Source organism: Argiope bruennichi, chromosome 6, assembly GCF_947563725.1.
Source record: "Argiope bruennichi chromosome 6, qqArgBrue1.1, whole genome shotgun sequence".
NCBI classification, from domain to species: domain Eukaryota; kingdom Metazoa; phylum Arthropoda; class Arachnida; order Araneae; family Araneidae; genus Argiope; species Argiope bruennichi.
Window position 1 is genome coordinate 35,601,439 of NC_079156.1, and position 22,836 is coordinate 35,624,274.

Genomic DNA, 22,836 nt, shown 5'->3' on the forward strand with positions numbered 1-22,836 from the left:
ACTTTATGATATACTTCCACAATATACAGTGAATACAATTTATTTGCCTTTGAAAATAGTTTATGCATTTTGTACTTCTTCGAAATGACTGATAAAATCCAAAATTCATTGAAAGCTACAAACTTGATATGAAAATTCCATTCCAAATTTGATAAACTGGTTTATAGTTATCTAAGTGTTTGAGTTGTCCCTTTTACATGCTTACGAATCTAAAGGCCGATAGACAATCATTTAACAAACATCGTTCTAAATGTGATACGAATCTATATTTTATAAATTAAAACTATGTACAAAATTTTATTCATCTAGCTCTTTACATTTTGTAATTATCATGTTAACATAGACAAACTTCCATTGCAGGAATTTCGTTCAAAATTACATAAAAATTTACACACCATATACCAAATTTCCTGAATCTGAAATTTACACACCATATACCAAATTTCCTGAATCTGAAATTTACACACCATATATGAAATACACCTGAAAATTTACACACCATATATGAAATACACCTGAAAATTTACACACCATATATGAAATACACCTGAAAATTTACACACCATATATGAAATACACCTGAAAATTTACACACCATATACCAAATTTCCTGAATCTGAAATGTACACACCATATATCAAATACACCTGAAAATTTACACGCCATATATCAAATTTCCTGAATCTAACACAAATAATTCACGAGTTAGGATTTATTTGTAAAGAAAGCAAATATAATTCCAAAAGTGTGATTTTTCGACTCAAAGAGTTTTGAAAAGTGTCGATTCTTCAACGTCTCGATGTCGAATTTTTCGACGATTACAAGGTTTTCTCTATTTCACGTACAAAAGATTAAAACTAGTTTTTTTTATTTAGATTTGGCTAAGTCTAAAACGTAAATAATTCTAATCAACCTGATGTCGAATATTTTGTCGCTTACAATATTTCTCATCTCTGTAATTCTAACAAAAGAAAGTAATTACAGTATTTCCTATGTTATAATCCATGGATTATCTGTTTCAAAAAACACGAAAATCGTCACTAATAATCTGTCGCCGTGGATAATCCGCTGTTTAATCCGAAGATTACATGGCGGTGCAAATTATCTGCTGTTTTGTTTTTTCAGGGCTAAAAGTAGTACTTGCGGATTATACGTCGCCTCCATAATATGCAGGAAATTAAGGTATATTAAATGCCTTACATAAAAATATGTAAGAACTTTTGTTTAACAATGGTACTATATTGCATACAAGAGTAAAATTTACATACAATCAAACATGAAATCAAAAACATGATTACTTGATTGATAAAATTTCATATGCCAAACACTGAGACAAACGAAGAGGAAAAAAATGTTAATATTCAAATAAACTATAAGGCTGTTATCTTCTTAATTTTAAGCTTCATTTAGAATGGAAGTGTTGTAATAGATATGGACGAATGAAAAGTACGGATAATAATTGGCATTGACTGTAATATTACATCATAAAACAGGTAATGAGTGAACCGATTATTTCAGAAACAAAAACTCATACAACTGAACTAACTGAACATTTTAAGAGAACACTCAATTTATTAATAAAAGAAAATTGAAAAAAATCATTTATTAAATTGAAGTATATGATTGGTTGCATGATACTGACATCACTTCATAAGTCCCATATGTAATAAGTATCACCGTATAATGGATACCTGCCATTAAATATTAAAGTCATTTTAAATCCGAAATTAATTTTTGTTTCAAATTTGATAAATAACCAATATTATTCAATTTCATTTCGTATGTTTTCCGAAAATATTTAAGATTAATCTTTTATTCATAAATTAGAAATTTAACTCAAATATGTGCATTTCAAAATTTTTTTTTGTAAATTTCTTTAGTAATATGTAATTTATTTATGTAAATATTTTAGAGTCAAAATATCATCGTGTTGATAATAGAGATACATATGTGAGCAATTAATACACCAATCAGAAATATACCAATAGATATATCAATTTCAATCATATAAACTTTAAAAATAATGCACAAAACTTATATTCAAGAAGAAATAATAAATAACAACTTCAGAAATCATTAACAAAGCTTAAGTTAAAAAAAATGATTAAAGGATAGCATCGAAGAACATCATGTTGTATATGAAACGAATAAATTAACTGAATATCAATTCAATAACCGTCACTGGCATTCTGAAACAACCGAATCAAATCCTATCCATTCACTTTCTTTTTCCATAATACTTATATAACAGTCAAAAATACTTACTCAAAAAGTTCTCACTCTCTTAAAAGTAAAATTATCCGTTACTGTATTCGATTTTCGAACGATAAGAAAACTACTCTATCCCCAAACAACACAGAACACTTGTCGAACGCAGTCAACCGTGGATATTCATTAAAAACGCGCGCTTTGACAACGAGAGACTGGAAAACTTTCAGCGCATGCGTGCTGAGCCTCATTCAATATTATGCTTGTTGACGTTGTCATGGCAACTCGAATCCTCACGGCTTTTTAATGCTGCTAAGGGAAGCGGAAAAGGTTGTTTTTGTTGGTGAGATTATGTAATTTCTTGTTCTCTAACAACAAAGTTATTTTTTTATAAAGCATTCATTGATGAAATTACCAAGATTAACCTTGTAAGGCTAACAAATTGCTAGTGCAGCTCATGCCGGTAATTATTTCTTCAGTAAATTAAGATAAATAAGAAACAGGTGGTTTTGGTGCTCCAGAAAGTAACAACAGAAAGAGCAAATATATTAAACATAGAGTTCTGCGATTGGATTAAATAAGAAAATAAAAGAAGTTATTAAAAATTAAAAGAGGATACAAAAAGCGTTTGTTTGGTCTATGTCTCTCCGTTTTTTGTTGACTTTGGTTATGGGTGTGTTATGAAATATCATTATTTTTTCTCTATACTTGCTGTTATTACTCTTGCCAAACAAATAATATTAATCACCTAAAGTGTTGAGAGTGATAGATCACATACATGAGTATCAAAATAACAAAAATTGTGCTTATGCACTTTAGTGATTAAAGCCTTTCAAATACAAAACATGTGATGTCTTCGGATCTTACAAGATATTTGATCAAAATGTTGAGTCTTATATTTAAATTAATATAACAACAAATATATAATAATTAATAATACAGGGCAATAATATTTAATGCTTGAACTTTCTTTAAACTTTTTTATGGCTTAATTAACCTAACTATGGTGAATTCAAATTTTATTTAAATTTCAACCAAGTTATTGGCCTGGAGCGGCAATAATTTTTATTGCTCTACATTTTTCTGGCCTTCCACGTTGAAGCTTAAGGTGTACGTACACACTTGAAGATTTTTTTTTAAATTTTAACTTTAAAAATCCATTTTTTTTACAGTAGGTTATTAATATATGTTTAAACTCCTTTCAGTGAGAAAAAACCATATTACACTATTTATTAATTAATTAAATAATATTTAATGAGCTAATTAGCCTATTTTTTGAAACATGATATCTTAAATTCTAATTTGTACAGACACACAATTCTAGTTGGAAATGATGCCTAATATTAGTCTTCATGTTGTCTGCCTCAATCAAGTTATAAAAATATATAGTTTTTTTTTACAATTTTTTCATCAACGATGAATAGAAAAAGCGAGATTTTTTCTGTCATTTTAACTTTTAAACAGCTATTAAAAATTTATTTCTATAACTATAACTTTGATTGAGGCACAAAACATCCGCTCTTTCATACAGATTATTTTGATATATAAATAACTATGTTGTTGAGTTATGATTGTTTGAATGAAGCAACATAGTGGAAAAATATCATTCTTCATAAAATGAGTTTTAAAAACACCGTAACTAGAGTTTTCAATGAAAGCACCTCAAGAAAAATAATTATAACTCGAGAAATATTTGGAATATTGGCAACATCTTGGTATCGTTTGAAAGCTAAAGAATCGGAGAACATTATTAAGCAATAAAAAAAATATTCGGTATTTTGAACGATTTTCGAAGTTTCAAGAGTGTACATACGCCTTAATTCGCTAATACCGTGTTTACAGTCCATGATTCGAACTTACTTCTAATTAGATGACCCCCTTCCCTCCCTTTTCCACTCACCTACAAATAAGAAATACCAAAGGATGGGTAATCTAATAATGTAAATGGTGCAAATTTCAAGCGTGAGTCGTTTGGTAAATTGGGTTCTTTCTGGATTTTCGATTAAAATGTTTAATATGGTGGGGCTATAACTTTTAGTGCTTTAAGTTACAGTAAGTTTTGTTACTGTTACTTTAAATTAACTCTTTTACTCCGAGCTACGTAAAGATATCATTATTTTACACAATTTCTTCAAAAACTTCATTATTCTACGCGATTTTGAATGGGTTCCGTTTATATAAATTTGCACAAAAATGGCGTTAGCTTCAATTTAAATTTTTAAGCTACACGAAGGTTAATTTGGAAGATACCTCTTAATTTTGAGCCATCATTAGATGAAAAATAGAACATCTGAGCTAGCATTCCTTTCACTATATTTCTACTCCAAACCAGCAAGAGAATGATAGCTGGTGAACCGGATTTAAACGCAGTAGAATTTATATAATTTGGTCATCTCTGGCGGATGCGACCTTCAGGTTTTATATCTGAAACACTGCAATTCCCGTGCAGGTCCTCCTCCTGCTCTAAATGTTCCATTGCCGTGATTTCGAATTTCATCTTAATCATTTCATATAAACGGCTTAAGAAAAAGTTCTTGACTTTTAAACAAAATAAACAAATAAATAAATGGTTTGAAATCGGAGATTCAAAATTTTAAAATTGGAGTATGAATTCCCGGCATCAATGTTTTATAGAGATAAATCTAATTTCAAAGAATAACTTTAAAATGTTATTTATTTGCTCTTTGAACGGATATGATATGGATTAGTTAACTTATATTTATGTTCCGTTTCAAAGCAACACGAGGATAATTCTGGGACGAACCTCGTAATTTTGAACTGCGATCAGATAACGGTGATGACACCGGAGCTGGCATCCTTTCTCAAAACTTTTGAATTATATCAGTGGGCGAAGATATAGTACAGATATTGTTTTGTAGAAAACATGTGTCGAATTTCACTCGACTGCCTTCTTGCATTTTTTAGTTATATTTCATGTTGGAAGACAGATGAACTGTCTTTCTAGTGATGGAATTTATCATCCACAATTTAGATGACAACACCTTATATAAAATTTCATTCGACTAGATCATTATGTTCTTATATTATCGTAATTAGACATACAAAAACGGGCCTAGGATTTCCCAGAAAATTCTGAAGACTTTCAGACTCTAGGTTCACATTTTTCAGATTCAGGAATCCAAAACCTAAAAATTCATAAAAATTTTGAAATTTAGAGGTTAAAATATTTTTCTTTTGCATATTTCGTATAAGAGAGAGTAAAAATACCGTGACATCATGGCACAAAGTATATGCGCAATTATATATTTCATACGGTTATGAAGATCTCACATAAATTGACTCCATTTAAGAGACGGATTGAGATGTTTGCTGCCTTACACAGTATACACTAGGAACCCGATCTTTTAACCCTTTCTAAGGCCGTGGGAAGTATGCTTCCCACAAAATTTATCAATCTTTGCATGAAATTATGTAGATTGGCATAAGTTCTGACAAATTGTTTTAGAAAGACAGAAACGTGTCTTGGTTTGTCATTTAATTATTAATTAACCAAATTAATTAATTAATCAAATTAAATTTATTTAATAAGCTAAATGAATCCCTTTTCTTATTCTAATTTCAAGCCTAAATATATTTTGACATAATATGACTGGAAAAAAATGGCCCTTTAAAGGGTTAACAGACCTTCTTGTAAAGATAGTGGCCGGCCTTAAGCAGCTACCTAATCAAAAATCCTCTAAAACTCCTTTTCCCGGTAATAAAATATTTTCATAACTCTAACACTTGCCATGGACAAGCTCGCTGATAAAATCAGCGATTTTAAGCCGAGCGTGCGTCTCTTGTTTTTTAGTAGCGCCATCTAGGGCCAACAGTGCGTCTTAGCTACTCATGCATCACATTCGCTTGCACAGCCCCCTTTTACAAGAGGGCACATTCACGCATCTCACAGACAGAACAGATGAAGAACAACCATGCCCGTACCGGGAATCGAACCCAGGACGTCCAGATCACGGGGTTGCCGTGCTACCCCTATGCCAGGACCCGCCATTTTTCTTAAGTAAATGAACGTAAAGAAATACATAAAAACTTGTCAAAATATATTAGATTATACTTGACTAAATAAATTAATTATTGACTAAATAAATCGATTAATATTATCATGATAATTTATAATTGATAGAAATTGAAGTTTTTGCAAATTTATTTATTTGCTAACAAAGTCAATAAAATTTTTAATAGACCTTCTTGCCACCCACTTTTAGCATAGCGGCCATGGGCACCTGCCTGAACAAATATACATTAAAACTCAATTTCCCTGTATTCTTTTTACATAATTTCTTTGAAGGTCCAGAGCCAATTTTAAAATGTTCGTCATCTTATGTGACATACGTCACTTCGTTTTACTTATTACAAGATATAATAAAATATCCGCATAACTAAATGAACGTAAAGAGATGTACATGAACTTGCCGAATTATTCTAGATTATACTTGATTCAATTTAACTCGATTAATAATATCCTGATAATTTCTAATTCATAGAATTTGTAGTTTTTTCATGCATAGTTAATCAGCAATAAAATCAATAAAGTCTTTTAATACACTTGCAACCCTTGCATAAAGGTCTTAGAATCAATTTTAAAATGTCCGTCATGTGACATATTTTACCACGTTTTACTTATTACAAGATCATTCATTCAGTGGAACAATCGCTCAGGAAAAAAAAATTCTAATATATATCAGTTTCTTTCTTCTCTGTGGCAGTTTGCGTTCCATGGATGACACTAGCCTTTCAGTTCTGACTTATTCCACGAAGCCAAACTCCGATATGCAATGTATTTGTCACGCATCTAAACTATACGATCAATATGTCTTGTTTACAGAGCACTTTTCTTCATGGGATCGTTGACATTTCGATGAAATGGCCAGTGCTAATGTGTCCTTGGTATAACCGAATCGATTTGAATATCGATAGAGGCACATACACAATCGTTTTATTTACTACATTATTCTAAAAAGCGATGACGGATTTAGAAAATGTTGTTCATTTGGTTTACTGAAAAAAAAGGAAGATCCCAGCTTAATCACACCAACTCACGTTATTTGTCATTTTGAAATAAATAATTCATGAAAGTACGATATGAGAATTGGTTTAAAATGTATGATAATGGTCGGAATCAATGTTATTTTTAAAAAAATACCGTAAAATAGCTATATTTCTGAATTTTTGCATCAAATAGATTCACAAAATATCTATGAAACTGAAATACAATGGCTAAAGGCCAAAATATAAAAAAAAATTAAACGAAATATAAAAAAGAAACCTTCTGGTGTAAAAGTTTATTGGGGAATTAATTCAAAACGTGGCAGAAAGCCTAAAAAATATATTACCTGGCTTCTGAAATGAAAAAATAAGCTGTATTTCTATCTAATTTTTAAATATTGGGGCTTAAATTTCTGAACTAAAAAATGAGCTGTGTTTCTATTTAATTTTTAAACATTAGGGCTTAAGCTTCTGAACTAAAAAAATAAGCTGTGTTTCTATCTTTAAACATTGGAGCTTAAGCTTCTGAACTAAAAAATGAGCTGTGTTTCTATCTAGTTTTTAAATATTGGAGCTTAAACTTCTGAACTAAAACATAAGCTGTGTTTCTATTTAATTTTTAAATAACTTAACTAACAAATAATGATTTTTTTTTGGACTTAAAATTTTAAAACAACTAGAGAACGTTTCTAACTAAACGGATAGCTTATTTTTTAGTTCAGGAATTGCAAAGCATATTAAGGAATTATTATTAAAATTTGAACAAAAATATGCATATTAGATATAATTTATGAGGCAGGCTTTTTTATAGGAAAATTCTACCGTAATTTAGAATTTGTGAAAATAGCATTTAAATATGTAAAATGGCATTAAAAAGTGTTTTGTAGTGATATAAATCAATCTAATTACAATGTATTGACCTTAGAAACAAAATTCAAACAATTTTATGAAGAAAATTGTCCAGACATTAAGAATATTGAAAAGAAAAAAAATTATTTGATATTTTCGCAAACAATCGACTTTTCAACAAAGTGCGCCTAAATTAAATATAAACAAAATATGAAAACACAATAAAAAATGTTTTGAATACTTAAATGTGTCCGAAAAATAGATTAAAATTATGTTCTTAAAATGTATATTTTGAATTTTACCGATGAAAATATATAATTATGAAAATATGTATCGTAAAATTAATTCCTACTAATGCTACGATAAAATAATTTATAAAGTTATTCTTGAGACACTGCTATTATTATCATTGCATTGAAAGAAATGTTTATTAGTAACAATTCTAAAACGTTTTGTATTCTATCTGTTCTTTTCTCGCAAATCTCTATTGAAGACGTTACCCTCTCTCCCTTCCCCTTTCCGAATAAAAATTGTTGACCTTGGGTGAAGCCTTGAATGACACAAAGGTATTCCACTAATTTTCAGAGCCTTGCACATGAATGCTCTGTGCTTCGTAGCATAGAGAAGAAAATCGAATATTCATTTTGAAGGGCTTTTTACCGACCTATTCAAACTTAAATTTGACAAATAACGGCTAAGTTATTTATAAGATAAAGGCACAAAATTTATTTAGCTAAATTACTGAAATTTTGAGTTATCGCTATTATATATATACGAATTTACAGACCAATATACAATTAACCATCGACGGATTCTACTCGGACGTACTCGATACGAATTTGAATTTTGGATTTCAAATCTGTGTGCCAAATGTTATTTATCTAGATCTTTATGTTTTATTATTATCGTGTTCACTTGCTATCAGACAAGTAGATTTATTTGCCTCCTAATAATGGATTTCATTCAAAATTTGATAGAAAACCGGTGGAACGACTACATACCATGTTTCATCTGTGTGATTCAAAACGCTGCCGTGTAGTTATGCTGACAGGCAGGCGTAATTTCTAAAATTTGTTTTTTGTTCTCTGAGAAGTGCGAAAGACAAAGATTCATCAAAGTTCCATCACAATATATCCTCTTTGTATGCATCATAAGAGAAAATATAAAAAAACACGCTAATCAAAAAGTAGTGCAAAATTAGTTTTGATTCAAGCATTTTAAATAATAAGTGATTTAACTTTAAACCTTCATTACCACGTGTATGGATGCATACATATTTTAGACTTAAGATATAATTTAACTTTTTATTCAAACAACATAGGCTCTAATAAGATCATAATTACTAATCAAAGTAATGGCATCGTGATCATGAAAAAAAAAATTGAATTATATGTTTTAAGCTTAAAGTGTACAAGCAGCCTAATGTCGTCATAGAGATTCGAGTGAAAGGATAAAAATTCACATGAATTAGAAAGACAAAACATCAAAGTTAACATGAATTAGAAATATAAAATATCAAAATTATTGCATTATTCCAAAAATCGTTTTGAAAAAAAAATATAAATATAATATTTGCAATACCTGTTATTTCCAAAGCTTTACTCGTCAATTTACCAATAATTTTTGCTAAAGTAAACAATGCATGCTTATTGCTTTAAGTACAATATTATACAGCTCACTTTTTCAAAACTGTGCCAGTTTTAGGATATTTTTCCAAAGCAACAATCGATCAATCGCTTTTAAGTCAAGTGAAATAAAATACTTAAATGAACGTATTTGCATGTTCCTGTTGGAGAAGAATTTTAAGATTTAAAAGGAACTCGGGAATTTCTGAAGCCATTCTGGCAATCTGATAAATGTGTTTTTTAAACACACTGAAATAAAAAAAATGTTGCAATGCATCTGATGTTTAAAATAATTGTTCCCTTGTTTTCCTTTCCTTTTCTCGCCATTGTTTTCATATTGAACAGCTAACCTAATTACAATTTTCTTGTTGTTGTTTTTTAAATATTCCGATGAAACTGAAAGCAGCGTATATTATTTGTAAACAAGAATATTATCTTAAATAAATTATTGATATTACTTTTTATTGACATTAATCTCGGGCTTCCATTTTTGCTTTTAAGTTTTCCATAATTTCTATCCCAGTAAATTTTATTTAAAGTATACTGCACGTCCTTACAAGCTTACAGATGACGAAAACGAATTTCCTTTTATAAAATTAAAATTATAAAATTACCTATTATAAAAATAAAATTACCTATTATAAAAAATAATAGGTAATTTATATGCAACAGTTAAAATTCTAATAATAATTATGATAGGACATAAATGAAAGGCATAAGTAAGAACATAATAAACAAATATTTTTATAATACCAATGCAAAACAATTGTTCTATGTAAAGAGTCAAGATAAAATTCTGAATTAATAATTTGAAACATCAAATAAGCTACCATCGAATATTTCATTATTATTTATGGTATTAGTCTTTATTTTTTTGTTCGCTTTAATAAATAACTTCATCTCAATTTATACTAATAAGAAAGTTCTGCACGCGCGAGCGCGCGCGCGCGCGTGTGTGTGTGTGTGTGTGTGTGTGTGTGTGTGTGTGTGTGTGTGTGTGTGTGTGTGTTATCACTCGACAAAGTTCTTCGATGAATATTTTAAAACGATTTCGTTTTTATTATGAATATTACAATTTAAGCGAAGTTTTAGTGTATGATAATGCTATTTAAAATTTTAAACAAATATTCTTAAACTACTCCAATTTGGGCGCATTTTTACCCAATTTTAAATTTTTTGAAAGCAGTTTTTGGTTATATTTTGCAATAATTTAGTCCATCATATTAAAATTCTAATCATTTTAATAATTTCTACAATTTTAAATCGTATCTTTCTTCCATTGTTAAAAAGATAGTCATCAGCTTCAACTCTCTTTGTACATTTGATGTCTGTATTATCATATGCCATGACTATTTACTGTTGACGTCAGTTGTTTTTAATATGCTAGTTGTGAAACCGTCTGCATATAAACCAGTAAATCAAACAGCTGAAAAATCAAACTTTGATCGAATCGATGCGATTAGTTTAAAAAGGTCAATAAAGAAGACGACATTTGGAATTACCTGACATGAGGAGTTGTAATTTTATTATATGTATATAAGCTTCAATTTTTTCCTTCGTGTTCTTGCATTAGAATATCTGATTTAGGAATTTTTCAGCGAAAGGCAATGCAATGATGAATCTCCTCTTTTAATAAATTGTTCAATGAGGCTTCAATTTTGAACACTTTACGACACACATCACTTACATTTACACATATTCAGTAAGTGAATTTGTGCAATTTTGAGGTATTTTTTTTAATTTACTAACTTCTCAAAAAAGTTTATATTTTCATTTTTTATGACATATGACACGCATCATTCACATTTACACATATTCAGTAAGTGAATTTGTGCAATTTTGAGGTATTTTTTTTAAATTTACTAACTTTTCAACAAAAGTATATATTTTCATTTTTTATGCCACACATCATTCACATTTACACATATTCAGTAAGTAAATTTATGCATTTTTCAGGTAATTTTTTTTAATTTACTAACTTCTCAAAAAAATATGTTTTTATTTTTTGCGACACACATCATTCACATTTACACATATTCAGTAAGTAAAATTGTGCAATTTTCAGATAATTTTTTTTTAATTTACTAACTTCTCAAAAAAGTATATATTTTCATTTTTTACGACACGCATCATTCACATTTACACATATTCAGTAAGTGAATTTGTGCAATTTTCAGGCAATTTTTTTTAATTTACTAACTTCTCAAAAAAGTATATATTTTCATTTTTTACGACACACATCATTCACATTTACACATATTCAGTAAGTAAATTTGTGCAATTTTCAGGTAATTTTTTTTAATTTACTAACTTCTCAAAAAAGTATATATTTTCATTTTTTACGACACACATCATTCACATTTACACATATTCAGTAAGTAAATTTGTGCAATTTTCAGGTAATTTTTTTTAATTTACTAACTTCTCAAAAAAGTATATATTTTCATTTTTTACGACACACATCATTCACATTTACACATATTCAGTAAGTAAATTTGTGCAATTTTCAGGTAATTTTTTTTAATTTACTAACTTCTCAAAAAAGTATATATTTTCATTTTTTACGACACACATCATTCACATTTACACATATTCAGTAAGTAAATTTGTGCAATTTTCAGATAATTTTTTTTAATTTACTAACTTCTCAAAAAAGTATATATTTTCATTTTTTACGACACACATCATTCACATTTACACATATTCAGGAAGTGAATTTGTGTATTGTTTAGTTAATTTTTTAATAGAAGATCAGTGTGTAAAAATATTTTAAGAATTAAGTTTATAAAAGTATTAGAAAGAGAACCTGGCTAATCTTACAGAAAAAGTGATGATACCATCTTATAATCATAGAATTTGTATTTTTTTTTACAAACTCATCGATATAGTAATTAGGTTAATAGCCCTTTTCCAACTAATTACGCGCAGTCTCCCTTTATTCTAACAGCCCTAGACAACTGTCTAGTCAGAAATCTGACACTGCTAAAGCTGAATCTTAACTATACATTTGATCTGGGTTCAGATTGAATTGCTTATTGCAATCGATAGCTGTATCAACAATCTAAAGCAGTACTTTCATTTTAAAAGTGTTCAATATTGCTACACTATTTTAATAAATCTATATAATTATTTCATGCTATTAATAACTAGTCGCCTTAGGCGACCAGTTGGTTTCCTTTTATTTCGGATAAATCGTTCAGATATAGCTTTATGTCCATGATTCCACCGAGCTATCTGAATTAAAGATGTGTTATTGAAGTACGTTACTTAAGTTCTGTTTATTATGTACATGAACTATTCTAATGGAGACAGTCTTTTAATATCAAAACGCTAATAAAATGTAAAAGTCTGATACAACTATTTTCCAAATTTTGAGGTATTATAACTTCATTTTTTATTCGTCTTTTAAATACGCAGATGTTAAACACAATCTTTCTTCTCTAGCTTTCAATAATGGAAGAAAATCACGTGGTTAGATATTTAATGAAACAACGAAATCTATTTGGATTTCAAATTAGCAATGCAATCTGTGCTGGAAATTAGGTAAAAAGAATATTTTTTTAAAAAAATTGAAAAAATTCTCATAATTATTAAATTGGTATCATTAAAAATACAAAACCAAAAGAAATTTTTGAAATGGTGCAAAATTTATTTATGCGCAATGATATTTTCAGAAATGATCACAGGAGAATTCCAAAATTCAGTTTAATTTTTAAATAATTAAAATTCTAATTTAATTTTTTAAAATCATGTAATGGTGCACATTTTCACCCACCAAAGTATATATGTGCCTAATTTAGTAACTATTGCCAAGCGGTCTGCTCTATAAAGCACTCTAATACATTCATCTTTATTATTATTATAAATCACTTATAATGTCTTAAATTATTGTTAGTTTCCAAAAAAACAAGAATTTGGGGCACTTTTCTCGAATACACTCCCCTATCATCAGACTACTAAACACTAAATTTACGACGCAACATAATAAAAATTGCTACTCCATTCACTAACATGAATTAATTATTTCTCTTTATAAAAACGTTTAAACAACAATAAAGGTTTTAAGGCAGAATAATTAAATTGAATTTCATTCAAGCATAATTCATTGTAATTCCTTTCACCCAAGGTTAAATAAAATCAATTTACTAAAATCCCAATTCTATTTCCTGGTTCAAAATCTACATGCATTAATTTCTTTCAAAATTCTCTTCACTTTAATTATAAACAATCTAAGAATCGAAGAGAATGAGCAATTAATATTTCCATTAGCAGTAGTAATGGGAAATTTTCTCTTTTGCAATCATTTTAATGGAAATAATGGCAATCAAAATTAAACCTGCCGTCTCAAATTTTAATGATATTTAGCAAAATATAATGGAACATTAATTTTAAAATTATATAGGATAATATTTTAGAAAAATATCATTGTGCAAAGAAGGTCTATTATAATACTTATTTTATTCTAGCCTTTTATTAAATTTTATTGTGGAAAAAATAAATTCAGCTGAAAAGTCTATATAATTAAAAAGGCTAGTCCGATTAAAAGTTCAGTCCGATTTTTTTTTATAAAAAAAAATCGGACTGAACTTGTAAATCACCGTTTGGCAGCAGATCGTAAGTTTGAAGTGTTTACTTATTTGAATCGACTTAAAATCTGAAATGTCGATTTTTTTTTAATAAACAAGGAAAAACGATTTTACATCGTATGCTTTCGATTATAAATCGAAATCGTCGAAAACGGGAGCTAAGGCAAGTGTTGAAAGAGATTCACTTACAATAAATAAATTAAAATGTGAAAGTTTTTTTTTTTTTTTTTTGTATATCTGTGAGCTTTTGAGCTAGAGGAACATAGTTATATGGATATAGCATGACTTTATTCTTTTTGCTTTGTACTTTTTAGGGGGGAAAAGTACGAATGAAAAAAAAATGCAACAGATGTTGCCACAACAAAAACATTAGTTTTATTAATTTATGTACTTATAATTTCCTTTTACTAACAAAAGCAATACATGTATGGTGAGCAGAAGAAATGAATTAGAATCACTTAGTGATCCCAAGGATCACAGCGTGATTCTTAGGGATTGTTTAACAGAGTGAGCAGGAGGTATAACATCCCAATAAAATTTGAATATCTATTTGGTTAGATTTTATGGATCTTACCGAAACATTAACTCTGTATTAGGCATTGTCCTCAATGGAACTTATTGAACAGTAGAAGAAGTAATCTCCCACCAGCTTTCTTATGCATATGAACAACAAAGCGCGTTTTGTGAGTCATAATACGTTGAAGTAAACTCAATGTGCATTTTGTGTTATTTCTCATGATTCATAATTTAACACATCTACAATTCTAATGATAAATTTATAGATTTAATTCATCTATCTAGCTAATTTCATTTTTTTACTTTCTCGAATACATAGTACAGAGAAAGTATAGTAATCATCAAAAAGTTCGAACTTGAGTTTTTGACGAATCACCTAGAGTGGACGAGACCTACCTAACCTACCTGTTAGACCTACCTGAGTCCGAAAAACATATTTTTGGAAAATATCTGTCTGTCTGTGACAAAGGTAACTCAAAACCGCTTTGAGCTAGAAGAATGAAATTTGGCGTATGGTCTTCACACCAAATTTGTAGATTTCTATCAAATTTTGAGCAAACTCTGTTCAGAGGATGTCCGTCTGCTCAAATTCGAGCTTACATCACATATTAATTAATAACTTTAAAATGAAGGCAGCTAGATAAATAAATTTTGGTATGGTGATTTAATATCTACAATATAGACCCCTATCAAAGTCTGAACCAAATTCAACAAAGGATTGACAATTTGTCGGTTTGTAACTCAAAAATCTATGACTTAAATATATCGAATTTGGTATGAGATTTTGTGACTACAAGTGCAGTTTTGTGTCAGATTTTTGTTTCGATCGGTTGTGAAAAACATGTCTTAAAATATAAATTCGATTTTTGGTTATTATCATCGCATGCCATGGATTAATCGCCAAATAACTCGCCAAGTATGGCAGGATAGATTCAGTAAAAATGCTGAATTCACGCCAAAAGCTAATATTTCGTAACTATTATACGCTAATTCTTTGTAAGACGTTCTCTGGCTTGACAAGTTTATTAAAGAGTATGCAAAAAAGTTTTGGGAAAAATACTCTTGTTATTTCTTTCCTTCTTTTTTATATTGGGTTAATGACTGAGAGGACGTTTGATGCCATCTTCTAGCTTCGAAATATTACATCTTGCAAAATATGAAGGAGACGATTGACAATTTTCAGAGGTGGGCTGCGGTGGGTACTTGTTTTGTGTGTTATTTTGAAAAAAGTTATATTTTCTCTGTGCTACAGAGGGGACTAAATTCAAATTATTTTATTCTTCTCTATGCACAAGTAAACAAAATATTTTTTTCTCTAATCTGGTCTCATAATTTCTATCAAAAAGAAAAAAGCATAGCAGGATGGATATTCACATGGATATATACGAACAAATAGGCAGATTTTCTCATGAAAAAAATAGACAAAAATCTGCAAAATTTGGTGAAAAGCCAACATGCCAAATTTCATTTCTAGGATTTGTCGCATTTCTTAATTATCGAATTCACAAACAGATAGGCAGAAAGATACAATTCCAAATAAGTGTTTTGCTTGAGATGGAGGTCTAAAAACATCATAAAAATCTCAAGATATAGTTCTACTTACATTATTTGGCGATTACAGTAGCTTCTTTTGGCCTAATTCATGTACGGAAGAGTAGAAAGGATCAATTTTATGTGATACAAATTCGCCAAAGGAGCGTTAATAATAATCATGAAAGAGAATCAAAATCATTTTAAAGCTGCATTTCGTTCAAATATGGTTACTGGTTTCCGACGTCTGTTTATGACTGTTTTGCGTAATTTATTCCGATTACCATATTTTACATTGTTCATGCCTTGCAGCTTTCACAAGCAAGGTAAAAGTGCTTTCAATAAACATTAATTCTCAAAATGTAAATATAAATCTTAATTTAAATGCAGACTCCAATGGAATGCACTGAAGTTTGAATTTAAACGACTGAGAGATTTTATCATCCTTAGTTTCGCGAAGATAGATAAAAAGTTGATTGCAAAAATATAGAATACAAGATTTAGAATAAAATTATTCTCTCCAACTTCGATAGCTTAATTAGAAATTCTGAAATGTATATCACATAATATATATTAACTTTCTTAACTATTTTCTATTCTCAAATAAATAAATGTAAATTAAATAACAAAATCAGAATATAGGACATTTATAAACAATAGCAGAACGTCCTGGAGTAGAATAACATAAAAAATAATATTCTTGAATAATCTTATAACAATGATTACTATAATGGGTACTCACAAAACTCATGACGATAAAAAGTTTATGGTTTTGCGTTAAATACATCGAGGCTCATCTTGTATTATATTACTGACATACTATATTTTTGCATTATTTTTTTCTATTCATTATCTCTCATAATATTGGATTTTCAGAGTTAGATGTTAATAAATGGCAACTTTACTATAAGCAGATATTACTTTGATAATTCCAACTTTCTTTATTTAAGAGTCATTCGGCTATATAAGGTAAAGTAATTACAAAAAAAATTTAAGGCTAATTAAAAATCTTTTTATACATTCGATATAGATTGTAATTGTAAATGATTTTTTTTTCAATTAGAGGGTGATTGTTAGGTATCGTCGAACCGTAAATGATGCATTTTTTTCCTTATGTAAATAGCAAAACAAAAACAAAAAATAAGTTAAAGCTTAAAAAAATTATAAATACCTTACTTTATGAAATTATTTATTTTATTTATAATACGAATTGATATATCGTATTTATTATTCTTTTTCCACATTTTTTTATTAACGACGGCCATATTTCATCTTAATATTATCAATGCATTATCAAGAAAAAATATTTACCCCGAAAGATAATTAACAAAAGAATAAGTTAGTTCGAATAAACAACTAATTTAGAAAAATCTTATATGGATCATTATTTATTTTTCAAAATAACGTTTTATTTAAATTGGAAGGCCAAGGTTTGTTGAATGTTGCTTACTCCTTTTTTAATTTTATAAATAAATTTTATAGACAAAACATAAAAGATTTCATCGCTAAATGGTGTTTAAATAAAAGCAGAAAAGCAGTTTTTTGTTTGTTTATTTGTTGGCTTTCTTCTTTCTTTGTATTGCATCAAATCACAACAAAAACAACTGCCAATTCTCAAAAAAAAAGTATATATAATTTGAAACCTCAAAAGAAAGTTTTAAAATTACTTTTCTAAAAGCTAAAGAAATTGTGGAAATCTGTCAAAATCAAAGAAAAAGAAAATCCTCGCATTTTGAATTCCAAACGATATTTTTAAAATAAAGTATGGCAACACATGGATAAAAGAAAGAATCACGCATCATTGAAGAAATTCTCAAATTACATTTATAAAACCTGATAAACCACGACAACAGCAAAAAAAAAAGATAATTCTTTGAGAATAAAACAAAAGAACATACCTTTATCTGGAATTATCCAAATGATTTTTGATCAATAAAATCTGGCAAGACAGAGATAAAAGAAGAATGAGACAAACATCCACAGGAAAGTTCTACCTTGCATTCCGAGTCTGCAGACGATGTTTTTTCGCTGTATGTTTACTACTTCCTGAAACTCAGCGGTAGCAGAGGCCTGGGGTTGACTAAAAGTGTCGTCATCCAGGTGTTGGCAACTTCGAGGTTTCGCTCCACGGCACCCAGCCTCAATTTCGTTCTTGGGAGTGTGGACGTGACAGACATTCGATTTCGTTCTCACGTGTCTTCCCTCAGAAACGAAATGGAACGTTTTTGTTAAGGGCGTCTTCGAATCAGGTGGGCAGTTTGCTGTCACTTGTTGCTGGCAGATAAAAGGATCTTTCAATTGAGTAATTTTCAATGGAATGATGGAAGGTTTGGAAGTGAACAATGGGTAGTTTATGCGTTTAAAAAAACGAAACGGCATTCTTGGACTCGGAAAATGGACTAAAATTGCGAAAGCATGAAATGACTTTGAAAATGTAATATTCAATCATAATTTTGGAGAATTGTCAGGTGTGGTCTTTTGTGCAAAAGCAACCTCAGCATTTGATAATACATGTGATTCAGAATTTTATTAGATAAAGGGGCAGCACGAGTGTGAATATATATAAAAAGAAACGAAATGGAATATTTTTCCTGAATTTGAATAGAAAAACGACCAAGTAAATAAACAAAATAATTTAAAATACATAAAAAATTTTCTCAGATATAAGTAGAAAAAGTAAATTTTGAGCACACATTCACCATTTACATAAATCAATATAAATATTACTATTACACTAAAAAACATCGTGTCCTTTCTTCTTTTAAATCTGTCGAATGAGCTTATCAATACTAATTTGACAATCATGATTGATGAAAACAAGGATATAAGAGAACAAAAAAGAAAGTATTTCTGTTTATAGGTCTTACATAATGGACTCGGTACTAAATGGGGTCTAGTATATGAATTCTGTTATTAAGAAACTATTGAAAATAATTGTGTTTGTCAAATTCTTCAGAATTCGTAAAATTTAAAAATAATTAGGAAAGAAATTTTGCTATTGTATATTTGCTAAAATAACGATAAATTACTATAGAAAACATGAAAACAGCACATATATATGTAAAATATATTTAAGTAATTGCATGGCGGAATAGAATTTTTTTTTTAATTTTAAAACGAATTTATTTCACCACTGGAGGCATAATTTACATACCAAAAATAAGTGAGAAGAAATACGTCAGTCTACATCGCGATACAAGAGTAGAAGAGACCAACATTTTTCGCTTCAGTGATTTTACTATGAGATTTTGATAGGAATTTCTTTGACGCGTGTATTCTTAGGAAGGGGAAAATTAGAAAAATGTTTAAGGATTATTACCCTTTCCTTATTAACATCCAAACATTAAAGATTTTTATCCCTTCCCTCGGAGCGTAGGAAAAATGCTGAGGCCAGCAGTTTTATAGAGCGCTTGCAGAATTAATTAAATAAAAAAATGGGAACTGGATCAGGAAATAAGAGAACATTTTAGAATGAAGTTGATATGGGTTAAATTAAGATAAGAATTAGGAAATAAATTGGGATTTAAATTAGAATAAGAATAATTACATATATATCTCAACTGATATTAAACTTGAATCTGTGTCCATGGGAGCGTTCTTGTATTGGCATTCTATAAGCCAGACTGCATGATCTACAGCTACGAAACTTAACACTTACACATGTTTTGGAGGGTGGAAATATTCACTTCAAGGTGATGCTTTTCAAAAAAATAATTTTAATTAATTCAAAATATTGAAACTTTGATGTTTTTCGAGGTAACTTTTAAAAATATTTCTACCCAAAAATAATTTTTACATCATCTTAAAATACAAAGAAATATCTTTTCAATGTTACAAATATTTTGCAACATTTTTTTATTCAATTTTTAAAAAAAAATATTTCTAGCGTATTTTACAACAATGCATTTTATTAGAGCTTCATAAGTGTATTAAAATATAGTGATGTGGAACTGAAATCGTTTTCATTGTTGATATAAATATTTTATCTTAATTTTTTTTTAATGTTCATAATCAAGATATAAAAATTTAGCTTATTTTCCTCACGTTGAGTAGTTTTCAGCATAAGGTACACTTTTAATGAAAATTTGTTCTACTTACAATTAAGTTTTGACTTCAGAATCAAGCAAACTTTTCTCTGTATAAAGATATACAGAGAAAATTAGAGAAATATATATCATGAAGAACTAAATGAAATAAGGTTTCTAAAATAGTACGAACAATATGTCTATAAAAATTTGAAGCTTAAAAATATTTTGCGCAGAAAATATTAATGCATAATTACACAAAATATTTAATTGAAATTTTTAGCTACCATTAATTCCAAAAATCCAACTGGTCGCCAAAGGCGGATAATTTAATTCACAGCAGTCTTTCGAAAAATATAAACATATCTCAAAATTTCTAGTGAATTTAATTATAAAATTATGAATTAACCAACCTTTTTTTTTTCGTGTTGATTGTTACAAATTCACTGAAATGTTTACAATTCGCCTTACAAATTGAAACCAATAGTAATCTGTTTTTATTACTACTGCAATAAACAAATTTTAGAAAAATTAAGCATTCAAATTTTTCTGCAGCGATGTGGAAGAGCAGATGCATTTCGAAATAAATAAAAAATATTTGTGCGCATAAATCATTTACATGCAGATGAAATATTGCCCTTGAAATTACAAACATGTTCAATGCCAAAACTTTTCAAGCATTTGATGACTAAATATTTACCCAGAAATTGTTAATAAATAATTTATAAAATGACCATAAGCGGCATCTACTGATGATCGGAAAAACATATTCTAGAGCTCCAGCGAGCATCGAATGCACGCCAGTTATTGTTTCCATTCAAGGTTCCACACGATATTGCCTTGCAGAGATAAACTTGAGGGTAAAAGTAAAAACATGAGGGTCTTCACAGGTAAAAGCCCTCATTTTACGATCTACTTAGCAATCGCATTGTTCTTTGGGGACTACTTTATTGCCTTTGTATTTCGATTTGATCTCAAGAACAATGAAAAAAACTAGGATAGGTGTTTGAAAGCAAAACTTTGAACTCTCTTGCTTTCTTTTGTATTTTCTTAAGCTATTTACCATGAAATTGCTACAAAACAAAAAGAAAGGATTTTATCTGGTGACTCCTTAATGTCATTATATCGTACTTAGTGGAATACAAACACAGAGTTAAGGCTTTTTCGAATGTTTTATTTGTTTTCACGACAAATGTATTTTACTTGTTTCATATTTGTAAAAGTGGAACTTTGGTATTGCTTTTTAATTTATTTCTTTATATGCTAGGATTTTGAAATTTTTGTGTTCTTGACGACATTGTTTACATAATTTCATAATTTGCTAACCAATTATTTATTTTTGTAGGAAGGATGCTATCTGGTAATGAACTCGTAAGATATAAAATAGTTCTTTAAGCTCCCAAAGATATAAAATATATTAATTATGATTTGATTTATTGTAAAATATGTAAATTAAAAAAACATGAAAAAATTTAAAAAATAATATTAAATAAAATATTATATTAGAATTAAAATTTTAAAAAAATCTCCTGCCTAACACACTAATAAAAGCATGTTTTTAAAAACTGTTTTTGCTAATTTTTTATTACTTTCTCGAGTACGTAATACAGACAAAGTTATTGTAATTGTCTAAAAATTTGAACTCGAGATTTTGACGAATCGCCACATTTTAGACTTCTCTCAGTTCAGAAAACACATTTTTGGGAAATGTCCGTCTGTCTGACTGTGACAATGATAACTTAAACACGCTTTGACTTGGAAGGAGGAAATTCGGTATGAGATCTTCACATGAAATTTGTAGAGTTTTTATCAAATTTTGAGCAAAATCCGTTCAGAGGAAGTCTGTCTGTCTGACTGTTCGAATGCAATTTAGCCAAATAACTACGAAACGAGAGAGAGAACGGTAGATATGATTAGGTACATAGATTTAATATTTGTAGTGTAAACACCCTTCAAACCCTTTTGAACCAAATTCAAAGAGGGATTGGCCGTCTGTCGGTCTGTACTTCCAGAAGCATATTAACTCGATAGCTCAAAAACGCTATGAGTTCAATATGCCAAATTTGGTATGTGACTTAATGATTGAAAATACAGTTCTATGTCAAGCTTTGGCGTCATTCGGTTGAAAAAAAAGTATCTAAAACACAATTTCGATTTTCAGATGTCATTAATCACATGCTAGGGTTAAGCACCAAATAACTCTCCAAAGTTGACATGAGATTCGATAAAAATGCTAAATTCCCGCCAAAGGTGAGTATTTTCGTAACTATTGCAGATCATTGCCTCCCAAGGCGTTCTCTGGTAGAACCCTTTATTACAGAATATGCGAGAAAGATTTAGAAAGACCACCCCCACTGGTTTTTAATTAAAGAGAAAAAGAACGATAACAAGTATTTTTTTCTGACGATTTTAATTTTCCCATATGTGAAGTTGCTAAAAAGTAAAGTAATTGTTTTTATTCAAAATAAAGTTAAAAATTAATAAGGAATTTTG

The 22,836-nt window shown here is 29.0% G+C and overlaps 1 protein-coding gene across 2 annotated transcripts in view; it reads right to left on the minus strand.

Moving 5' to 3' along the window:
• Positions 1 to 18,448, minus strand: part of LOC129972572 (CD151 antigen-like) — an 86,381-nt gene extending 67,933 nt beyond the window's left edge. Inside the window, exon 1 of one of the 2 annotated variants that reach the window (XM_056086760.1) lies at positions 18,217 to 18,448. The gene's annotated coding sequence lies outside the window, so the exon portion shown is untranslated. Of the gene's footprint in view, positions 1 to 2,265; positions 2,404 to 18,216 lie in introns of those variants that run through there. The other variant, XM_056086758.1, reaches the window with a different exon arrangement.
• Between the last annotated feature and the right edge of the window lie 4,388 nt (positions 18,449 to 22,836).